Source organism: the organism of the source record quoted next, unplaced genomic scaffold (assembly GCF_019419815.1).
Source record: "Pyrus x bretschneideri cultivar Hongxiangsu unplaced genomic scaffold, Pyrus_bretschneideri_v1 Contig19, whole genome shotgun sequence".
NCBI lineage: Eukaryota > Viridiplantae > Streptophyta > Magnoliopsida > Rosales > Rosaceae > Pyrus > Pyrus x bretschneideri.
In genome coordinates, this window is record NW_025999490.1 from 2543683 (window position 1) to 2556409 (window position 12727).

A 12727-nucleotide genomic window follows, 5' to 3' on the forward strand; every position below is an offset into this window, starting at 1 on the left:
AGTCTCCCTCTCTTGACCATTGTAGTATGATTCACATGCACTTAAAATCGAATTCGTGACGTGCCTTGTAAAATAGAGCTTGGACATTCATTTGCAGGCACTGGGTCATTCCGTAATGGTTAATTTAATAAGGTATCTTATTTTGGTGAAAAGAGAATTTATTAAGGTAGGGGCGGAGCGAGAGGGGAATAATGCATATAATATAATATAGATTAGCATGAATCATAATACATTATGAATTATGATCGTGTGGGCACACGCGCGCGTGTGGGAGCCCAGCCCATATTCCAATCCAATGTCAAAAAGGTAAACGAGGAAATCTAGAGAGCGGAATTGCGCGGGACCCACAAATCTAAGAGGTGAGCTGTTGCTTTGACACCTATCGCTTTCGTCCTTTCCCCACAATCACTCACTTTCCCCAAAGAGAGAGAGGGAGGGAGAGAGAGAGAAAGGGGCTGTTGGCATGATACTCTTTCACTCAAATATTATTTTTTTAAATTTTTTTGGAGGAAAATAAATTTTAGTGTATTATTTATTACTTATTTTATACAAACCAAGTGTTTCATTTTTTATTTTTTGACAAAAAAAAAAGGTGTTTTATCTTTTACTTGTAAATAGTATGGGGACTGTGGAGGTATGACAACGTGACATAGTTATCTTTCCATTTGCTTCGAAGAGAAGTGAAAAGTGCAATCGCACAAAACTTTAAATTTGAAGAAGTTCTAAAAAATTCTATCATCTAATATTTATATTTAATAACGTTGTGTAACAATTTTTTTTTTATTAGCGTTTTAAAATTTCATTGAGCATTTCTCATAATTGTAAATTTTCAATTTCTATATATAAATTTGAAGTGCAATATGAAATATTTGAAGTTTCAATAACAACACCCTAAACATGATTTTCATTAATTTTATTATAGATAATATTGCTATATATTTAAGTGAAACTGCAAAATAAGAGTTTTTGAAGCTTTTATAATTTTCATTGTTTGGTTGTTTAAGATTGAAGTGATTTTGATTATTTAGTAAATGTTATGTTTGTAACTATTCTTACTTATTATTTAATGATATTTGTAAACTTATAATCAGTGAGTCATTAAGTTTGTTTTGATTTAATTTCTTGCTTTTTATCATCAATATATTGTCCTACTTAAAAAAAAAAAAAAAATTCATCTTTATAAATTTAGCACAGGACTCTCAAAATCTCAGAGACGACCTTGATCTTATTTTATTATTCTTTATCCTCGTGATTTGCCCTTTGTTTAATTTTTTATTCTTGTCATCCTCATTATTTTTATGAGTAATGCTAGGTAGATCAATTTTTTTAACCAAATTTGCAAACTAAATGATGTGATTGTAGGTAATTAGATTATTAATTAAGTGTCAATTAACATGCTTGTTTCTTATTGATGACATGTCATTTGGTTTAAAAAATTTGATCTCCCTAGCGTTACTCTATTTTTATTATTCTCAGCAGAATTTCAAGATATTATGCTTGAAATTTTTGGAGTCATTTATCTATAAAGTATATGTTGTATAAGTAACCACTGAATGTGAGATGAAGAATCAAAGGAAATCAAGCGAGTGTATATAAGTCACTTAAAAAACAATACATACTGTGTAACTGTAGGTAGGAAGATATACAAAAGACGGACTCGTTATCTTTCCAGCGAATTATAGCAAGTTTCTTTCAATTTTGATTCCGCTGCTTTCCGGATTCTAACCCTAATTTTGAAAAAAAAAAAAATAACTGCTCTAATATTATCATAAAAGAGTCAGGACCCACGAATTTGTTGGGGTGTGATCTACCTGCAGGACACCTTTGGATCTTAAAATTTTGCAACTCTGGCCATACAATTAGGTCGTTAATTCGGCTGACTCAAAGGGACCCTACTGAAATCGTATCTATCGTGCCTCCATATTCTGGAGAAAAAGATCGATTGCATGTTTATATACAATGCAGGTTGATAAGTAACATGAGTCGGTGGTGCTTCTGTTGTCCAAATTTTTTAAAACTTATCGTACTCATGATTTGACTGTTAGATAGGTGGGTGGTACTTAGGTTTTCAGATTGATGGCAACTAGTATTGGTGCCTTGCTTCAAATTCTACACCATTATTCAATACAGTCATAGTGTTAGGTTTTGAAATTCTTTTTATTAGTTTCGCTTTCAAGTAAGAGGGTTGTTTTCTTTGATAAATCAATACCTAGTTTGAATCCTGATGCTTGCAATTTTTGTTGAACGGTCTGTAAAAATATAAAAAAAGTATCTTCTTTATAAGTCCTCAGAGAAGACTTGTGGTATACTCTAGCACTGAAATGTGGAAGCCTTCCCTCTCTCTAAACTTTTTGTAATAAAAAGAAAAGAATAATTAATAAATTAAAAAACACCTCAACAATTTTAGGTTTTTTAAAATAAAATAAAAACACACTTTAAGAGATCAATCTAATAGTAATGCTGTAATCAATTCTCAGTTGCAAAAATCAAATGAATTAAAAAAAAGTCGATAGCAAAAAATTAACAAAGATGTGTAGAAAGTAAAAATAGGTCTATGAATAGTACTATGAAAAAGATATGAGAAGGTAAACCAAAGTTTATGCCTTTAGCCTTGTGTAACTAAAGATGAATGAGTTCTAAATATAATATATGAGCCATATTGATATTTGTATCTTGTTACATTTTGACTTTGATCATTATATCATACTAGCCTCTATGCATGCACTAACATAAATGCGAGGATGTTTTTTTTAATTACGAGTGCTACGTGCGGTGAAGATGAGTTGCATAGATTGTTTGTCATTGCTATTTCTTAAGAGAGTGTTTTAACTAAAGAACAAGCCAGTTTGGATAAGAGTTTTGAGTGGGGTAACCAAACGCAAACTGCAAGATTTTTTTGAACAAATCTCTTACTTTCAGAATAAAAGCGAGAAGAAACCCAAGCTCCAACAAATTACGCTCAAAAAGAGAGAATCAACCTCGAGATTTTGATTGTATCATGCAAGTTGAGGATGTCCTTAAACTTAGAAGTCCTGAGAAGAAAAATGAAAATTGAATCAAAACTAAGGAAAAGTATTAAGACATACACTGGAAACCAACGCGCATGAACTCCATCAAAGTAAAAAAAATTAACACCAAAATCAACTTCCCAATTTGATCGCAAAGGAAAATCACCTTGCGATTGAAATTAAAAAAAAAATAAAATTATAGTAACTTATCCAAAAGACATGATGGAGCACGTAAAAATTAAAACATTTGAATTGTATGTGGGAAGTAACCGCTTGGTAGCGGGCGATGAAATTAGAAGAATTTTTAAGAACAAACTCACTACTAATTAAGTTCCTTAATTTTTCTTATTGCTAATAATTTGAGAGGATGAAACAAAAAGAAAAACTTGAGATTCTGGTTTTGTTAATTAGCGTGTATAATTGGTTTAATGGATATTAAAAGCTGAACAAGCTTTGATTAGGAATATGATTAAAGCTTGAAAGGGACGGTAATATTCTCCACTTGGACTTTTGGTCTTCAGATAGAATTCAAATTCGTATCACTTAATTTAAATGTTAGTGATTTGGTCTAAACCTTTGTGTTTATTACCTATTAGGCTGTACTACCATCTCTTTTAAGCAAATGCGCTCTCTTCTGAGATTCCTTTCTCCCTTTTGTGAATTACAAATAATAATATTTAATTCAATTTTTATTATTAAAATAATAATTAATAATAAGGGTTAAGTACGGATAGTTACCCAACATTTAGATGTGATTCCAAATTACTCTAAGCCCTTTAAACCATTTCAATTAACTACCTAACGTTTTAAAAATTAGATAGCCATTAGGTCCGTCTTTAAGTGATGATTTTACCAGCATTAAGTGACGATGTTTTTAGCATTACATGATAAGGTGGACAAATACTAAAGTTAGTACTCTATTTTGTCGTCTTTGGAGCTCTAATTCCCTAAATCGACTCTTTTTAGCCAATTAAACCATAAATTTGTTACCTAAACAACTTCGATTTAGAGATTCAAAGCTCCATAGGTGTGGTATACAGACCTGAGATATTTCATATTTATTGGTTACTGCTAGCTATATGACTTCTCAGTCAATAAGGTTGCTAATGTACAACTACCTATGTGCCAAACTGAAAATGATGGGAATTAAATTTAAAATATGAGGTGCCAACTTATTGAGGGACTGTCGTAAGTGGTCTTTTACTATAGTAGTGGAAAGGTATTAAGTCATTGCATGACTGCGTGAGTTTAACTCTATCAGTGACTAATTTAACATTTAATTAAACAAAATTTATCATTTGACAAAAAAAAAAAAAAACTTATTGATGGATGCCGGACATTAAACCTTTTTCTTTCAATACATACATAAATAAATAAAATACTAAAATATTTTGGTATATGAAGTGTGTGTGTGTATATATACCGGCTATTTATGCAAAGGGATTCTTATTTTTAGGTAAAAATGGAGACTAGTTGTAGTGCCCGCTTCACAGTCGAATTTCAACGATCCGAATCGTATATTTTAGAAGTCTCGATTCATAGATCATCCTTGCAAAAATTCAATTAATCTGAAACCATTTTCTCATTTAATTATCACGTTTTCATTGTTTCTTAGATAACAAAGTGTTCATCAATTTCTTTGAACTCACTTAAATGCTTTAAATACTTTCGATTTGGCTATTTTGCAAGGACGATCTATGATGTGCAACTTGAAAAATAGACCATTCAGATCGTTAAAGTTTGATGTTGTGTGGGTCCAACAACTATAAAAATGGAGATCCCTTCCCTTAAAAGCTTTGTATACATACATACATACATACATACATATATATATATAGGAATACATATTGATAATTTCAAATCTAGATTCGGATATTTGTCCTAATATAAACAATAGTGGCACTATGTGTATTCGCACTTGCATGATTGGGATACATAATCATGAATATTACTACCACATGCAACCTTCATTTACAGAAACTAATCACGTTTTATACATGCAATTAGAAACTTTAGTGCAGCGAAGAACGCAGCCCATGTTCAGTGAATATGAAGCTCTCCCAATGTGCTTACCAAAATTGCATATATATAGCTGATATTTAGCTTTGGATTTATACCACAACTAGAACAGTGGGTATTTGAGTTATAACTGAAAACGAAAGAATTAAAGGTGTTTCTTTTCTTTTCTATGAAGCTCGATCCACATGCACTAAGAATTTGGAGTTTCTTGAAGATGATGTATCCATCTCATATACATCTTTTGTTTTTCGTTCACATGGAAAGTCGATGGGAAATTTTGGTTGGTATATAACACTTATTTTTAGTAAATTATGATGTCACCTCTTTTGTTCATTTTATATGTCGTTTTTATTTTATTTTTGACAAATTTATTCAGCACTGGATCGATCACTAACTCGAAAACTAATTTACATGCATAATTGTTGTGTGAAATACGTACCGTGATAATGATTTCCTTCATGCATATAGGTTAATCATATGTATATTTTTGGTATTGCAACTCTTACAAGCAAGTCTTCCGTTTTCTGTATAGATGCATGGGTTTTCATCCTTTTCATGATCCAATTGGCTGCTGAATTACTGCAACATTATGGAAGAGTGTGAAATAATAGCTAACCCGTTTGCTTTTACACCATGGGTAAGAAAGGTAAAATAAATAGGAGAATTTTCAAGAGGGAGTAAATCCGCATTCATGGAGGGACGAGTTCAATGAAAAGGGTGGGCAGCTATTCACCCAGACTTCGAATGATCTCCTTACCGACAAGATTTGCCCACAATTGAGAATGGTGGGGTGGTGTGGGGATCAAATCTCCTTTTCTACTCAAAATCATCAATCATTATTTGCTTTTCTCATCCATTTCTCCCAAAATCAATCATTTTACTCAATTTCTCCATCCGGACTTCTCTCTTCAATCCTTTCAGTGCCACTATCGCTAAGATCCATCACTAAGCTACTACATAATAACTACCATGTTTTGACTGAATTTTATGGACTCTCAAACTAAAAATCCAAATTATAACCAAAGCTAGAATATTAATCGATTCAGACACACGTACAGGAGATGTATTAATACATGTAAAGATTTCAGTTTATTATATCAAGTTGCTTCGAAGTAGTTAGATTACATTTGTTTTATGGTACTCCATCAACAAGAAAAATATATACCTCTCTTCTACTATACCTTTGAAATCTAAAACAAGAAATGAGAATTCAATCTCGACGACCAAATGAAGTGAAGAGGAAGAGAGTGACGACCAATCAATTGCATGGTGAAGGTCCCCTCCATCTATCCAAGGGATGGAAGCCAGAGGTTTTTAATTGGTGTCTCCTCCAGTCAACAATTTGGGTCTCACATCATTAACCAATATGTTTTCCTCTCATGTTTTACTTAGTTCGTAGTTCAATATTCTGGTTTCCTAGTAGAGGAACCACAACATGAATATATATATATATATATATATATATATATATATATTTCTCTACTACTATAACTTTGAAATCCAAAACTAGAGATGAGAATTCAATCTCGACCGACCAAAAGAAATGAAGGAAGACAGTGACAACCAGTTCCATTGCATGGTGAAGGTATTACATATCTGCCATTGACGTCGCTTGTTCTCGTAAACTTGTAATAATAACGTGTGGGGTAATGTACTGTGTGCGGTATAGTTCAGGGTACCGTTGACAGCGACCAATAGGAAAGGCAATAATGTTTTAGGTCATGTCACGTCCTAATCCCTTGAAACCCATTTTTCTCCTAACTCCTCAGCGAAAGGTTAGGATTCGTCCTTTTGCCACGGTTGGTGTTTGTCTACATACTTCTCTATATATTGATCCGTACAATGGCCAGATTGCGTTAATGGTGGTGGAGTCAAGTTTTATGTGAGGAAGGGTTCTTTCATATGTGTATGGACTCGGATCACTTTGGTTCCTTAATAGTTCCGCTCTTATGTGTTATTATATCTTTTGTGTTGAAATGCAATGTTGATTAAGAAAAAAATTGAAAAAAAAAAAAAGTTTCGGTGCAAGCAATATAGAAGGGAAAGGAATTGTATACGGTATTAGTGTAAAAATAATTGGTCTTACCAATATCTTAGAAAGTAAAAAAAGAAAAAGAAAAAAAGGTTAAAATCGACTCTAACTATTTACTATTTTTTCTATAAAATGAATTCTTATTTCCCATTATTGCAAGCATTTTGTTTTGCATTCCTCCCTCCCTTCTCCTTATTTGCGATGGTTTAAGGTTGCTTATATTTTTTTAAAGCAACTTTTTAAAAATGGAGTTTTAACGAAAAGTCCGCTTTATTATTCACTTTAATGAAAAACTATATTTTTACACTAAAAAGTCAAACTTGGTACTATTCATTTTATCCTTATCGTTAAAGCTCAAAGTTTTCAAGTCTTTTTCAATAGTTTTTCTTTTTTTAAAAAAAAAATTTGAACTAAAATTGAAAAAAAAAAAAGTTTTTTTTATCTTCAAAATCATGGATGCAAAATAAAAGCAAAAGCAACTTTACACATGCTTCTCTAAAAAGTATTTATTATATAGGGGCGCGGGTGAATAGTACCAATTAATGAAATTTTTTTATTACCAATTGTGACGACCTGTCTCAAATTATTATATATTTTTCTCCTCGAGTGTGTAAAGTGACGAATATGTCCTCATTGGCTTGGTAACGTGGATGCACATATGTAGATTATTTTCTCGCCATCATAATTAAATCGTACTTGGCGTCACGAGCGCGTTAACACGAGTTAGGGTCGAGTCGGTTTTCTAACGAAAAAGTTATGACGATTAAAGAACGAGAATGGGTAGAATTTTATTTTAGGATGGATTATATCTATTCTTGTCCACCAATCACCTTAATTCCTACTTTTTTGGGTTTGATTTCACTTTTCTTTGGGCCACTTAACATAACTCTCTTTCCCTTTCTCACGGAACCCCAATCAGGGCCATGATATTTTTCTTTCTGGCTAATCCCGTACACGCGCGCGCACACACACGTACGCATACCCTTACCCTCTCACCTCTTCTTGATCCTTCTTATTCGTCCGTACACCCGAGAGCATTCCCACACTCAAACTATACCAAAACTTCACAGATCGACTTTACTGAGGCTACCATCACGCTTCTCTCGACTTCATAAACCTAACCCTACCCTTAGTTTATAGAACGGAAGTCGGAAACATGAAGAACCAGAGCTCCGATGAAGAGCTAATTTCCTCTGATGCGATCGTGGGCATTTCACAGGGTTATAAGGTTTAAGTAAGACTCTAATCGACTCCATAGAGACCTTAGAGTAGGTTTAGGGTGGAGTTGTTGTCGGGAAAAGAGGATTCATATAGTTGCAGACTTAGTTGCAGGTTTCGAAGGTTTTTCTGACCACTTTCCGTTGGTTTTTGACCTCTAATAGGTATGGTTGTGTTCTACTCTTTAAGAGCTTCAAATCTGTATAAATTTTATGGATTTTGGTTGAGAAATGAAGAGGATATTAAACTTTGAAATTTTTCTAGAGACCGGCGAGTATAGATGGCGGTCGGTGGTGGATTCTGGCAAGTCACCAGAGAAGAAGGGGCATATTTCGTTAACTTGAACGGAATCTTCTAACGGCGTCAGTTAATTTTAACGGAATATTCCCTAACGGGGTTCCATCAGTGTGCCAGACATATGCCTGCGTGTGGTCGGCGCGTGAGGGCGTGTGTGACATCCAAAAATTATTCTAAAAATATGGGTGTGTTCGTGTTGTCAAGGAGATCATTTTGGTATATTCAAATACCCTATTTCGAGCAACGTATGAGAAGTTATTCCTCGGGTTTTTGTATGTGGTTTAAAATTAACGAAAAATTAGTTATTTCGAATATAGGTGAAACGTACCCCGAGGACGAGCGTGGACAAGCGAGATTGGGGGCTACGATCCTGCTACTTATCAGTGAGTGGGCATTTGCTTTATATATATATATATATCATGGTTTCCAGAACATTTTTTAAAATGATTTATGCTTTAAATGCCATGTCAAAAATGAGTTACATTTTAAGTATTTCATTATTATCAATTGTGAATTATATTGTTTGATGCTGCAGAGGCTCATGTAAGCTTCATGTGAGTATATTGTGATGGTATTGGTTGCATTGCACATCGTTATGCATAGATGCATTTAGAGCTCATTATTGTTGCACCCTGGTGTTAGTGCTTCCGTCCAAGGTTAGGGCACAGTCATTCACGTGATGTTCACCTCCCGCACCACACGCTCACCTTGGATCCAAGTTTGGTGCCAACTCTGTCATACATACCACAATAGATGGTTCCGACTCGTAGGTGACCCGCGATTATTCGCACAGCCTTCACGTGATCATATCACTTGAGCGTACATACTTACACCTAGCCCTAGTCATACAGACCACAATAAGTGGTTCCGACTAGTGTGCTAGCATATACTGATGAGCTATGGGTCCAGTCGTACAGGTCACATTAGGTGACTCCGACTGACATATTACTTTATATTGATTTTACCTAACTTACATTTTTTAGTGCGGAAACGTTATGACATGGCATATTTCAGTTTTTACTGGCCTTGTGCATTGGTATTCGTATGTGTATACGTAGTATTATTTTATGGAAGCTATACGGGTTTTACAGTGAGGGGTTATTATGTTGAGAAAAGATAAATGTGTTTTCAAACGTTTTGTTTTTGCCCACTCACCTTCTATTTTGCGCCCCTCCAAGTCCTAGGTAGTTGTACATCTTGGTGGCTCTCAAGGACTTCTCGGCGTTTTGACGATCTACTAAATAAATGTAGGGATCTTCTTCCTATTTTGTATAATTAGCACTTATTAGTTGGTTTGACTGCACTGGATTACCAATGCTCTGAATACTTGTATTTGGTACTTGATCCCTTTCACACACTTAATTTTATCACTAGTTAAATAAGCTTAGGTTAGTTTTTATTTATTCGCATTTACTTATTACTATCATCACTTTTGTTGCACATTTGGCTACGTAACCCTCACATGATGGCCATCACGTCTCGACTTCGGTCGGGATGTGTCATCAATCCTATTCCTAACCTTTTTTTTTTTTTATAGCTAAAATAACATTTTTAGCACTATAGTTTACAAAACACTTTTTTTTTTTTTTGATCTCACAACACAATAAAAACAATTTAATAAAAAAAAAAAAAAAAAGCTGTTGGTCTCTTCAAGCTGACAATCCTTTTAATGGAAAACCCTAGCAGCGTCGCAGCCATTGTCTATGGTTGGTATCGTACGTTTTTCTGTTATATAAAAAAAAAAATTAAGAATTAAATTGAAGACATCTTATAATATTAAATTAAAATAAATAAAAATGGAAAATTGAACATACCACTTAATATTACAGTTTAGTGATATTCTTTTTTACTTGTAAGTGAAAAGTCTTATGTTTGATTATCGTCAAAGACGAGTTTAAACCACATTATTACTAGTCTATTGTGAGATTAAGATCACCCCCTTCCTTTATGTAGATAATATCATTTGTACACAAAAAAAAAAAAAAAAAAAAAGAACATTAACTTTGAGCCATCCGACCTCTTGTTAAAGGATAGTAATAACTTTAAGTGTGCGACACTTCCTTCGATCGGGCTCAAAAGCTCTCCACATAATAATAAGTACCTTATCCCCATTTTATGCTATTCTTATCACTATTAATTAACAATAAATATCATTCTTTCTTTTGAAAACTTTGAACAATAATCTTATTAATTTTAGCAATACAAATAGGTTTTACAAAAATGTTAGTATAGGAGAAGTCGGTTAGGATTCTGTTAAGATTAGGTTTTTGTAAACTTCTATGGACTTATGTTTACTGTGCCATAAGTCGCTTAATTAGTATATATTTATACTATTGTTATATCAATGAACCAATACCATTACAATTCTACGTACTATCAGAGCATGTTATTCTTATATAGACCATGTTAAAAGAAGGAATCTAGTTATATATACGGTCTCATGTATTTATTTATTACTTTTTTTAACAAACAATATTATTCATACTAAGAGGGAAAAAGTGGGCTAAGCTTCACAATAGATTAACAATAATATGGTTCAAATTCGCCTTTTACGAGAATCGAACCTTAAACGAAGAATACCACTAGATCGTAATACTAAGTGGCATTTACGGTCCCATAGATTAGTTGTATGAATTAAATGAGATGGGGACTATGATCTGAATATATCTCTACTTGGCCATCCGTATAGAAAGGAAAATAGCAAACTATGTCCCTTATCATCTCTAAAAAATCTTGATTGATGCTTCTCTAAACACACATTTTCTCTCACATTTTTCTCCACAAATAACGATCAATTATTTACTAGCTATGATTTACGTTATCGGTGAGAGAGAAACAAAGATTTTCATAATAAAATTATTTTATTGAATAATCTAATGTAGTAACAGACTAAAAAAAATCAAGTATTGTTCATGTGTAAATTTGAATCAAGAGAAGCTAACGAGGATTGATTGAGTTGGTAAGAATTGTTCTCTTCGCTAAACCAATGCTTAGATTCAATTCTTGATGCAAGCAAATCCTTTTTGTGGGCGATCTGTAAAAACAAAAAATATGCTAAGACCTTCTCTGTAGGTTCTCAAAGAAGCTTGTGGTATATCTTAACCTGGAATGTGGTAACCTCCTCTTCTCCTAAACTTTTGCTAATCGAAAATTTTGAATTAAGTGAAGATAATTGTTTCCCGTGTTTCTTTTTCATAGCTTTTATTGTAAATCGTTTTATATTTTTTCGTAACTAAGATTTTAGTTTCTTAGTTGGTTGTCGTCCTTCCTATATATGGCTGAGCCCTACCTAGTTTAGCCTGAATATGAGAGAGATCAAAGGCAAAAGCCATGTAAGAGGTAGTGCCAAACATTGAACGACGGTAAACCAAACCAACCTCCTTATCCTTGCAGACCTTATTTTAAAGAAAAAGTCACAAATGATCACAGCTGCCCACTCCTATAATTTTATTATTTTTTCCTTAAAAGGCTCTGATCTATGAATATTTTTGGAGAGACATTGTGTAGCCTGTAGGTCGGGCAAATGCTTCATCCCATGCTTTGACTTGTATCATATACCAATCTCGTGTTAGATCGCACGTATAACTTGGAAATTCCACAATTAGACGCATAGTGTATATAATATATATAGATCTTGTTAGATTGTAGCAAAAATGGAATAGGGATAAGATTATCTGTAACGCCCCGTCTCCAAAATATTTATTTTGGAAAATAACATCGGTGATAGGCCTAAACTAAACTCTTGTTTATTTAACTACCCATAATCACTATTCTTTATCCATATTCCTTAACTGAACATTTCTGTAACCATATTTTAGTTACCAAAATATACGATTAAATTCTCAAATTGAATCCCCAATTCCTTCTCTTATGTCAACTTCCCAACAAAAGATAAATCTCGATTATTTAAGGCTGCATCTAACTCTTGTTAGACTACCTACGTACCCTTGAGCGACATCAAGTCTTTCGTAGTTCACCTTCCATTCTTTTATCCATTTCCGAAAATAGTCTTGTAACGGAAATTGGAGTCTTCTAGAGTGAAGATTAAATTTACAAAAATATCCATAACTTCAAATGTTAATAACTCTTTCTTTATAATTCCGTTTCACGAACGGTTTGCGCCTACACGCTCGTGAAGTCGAGCTCTATCCAA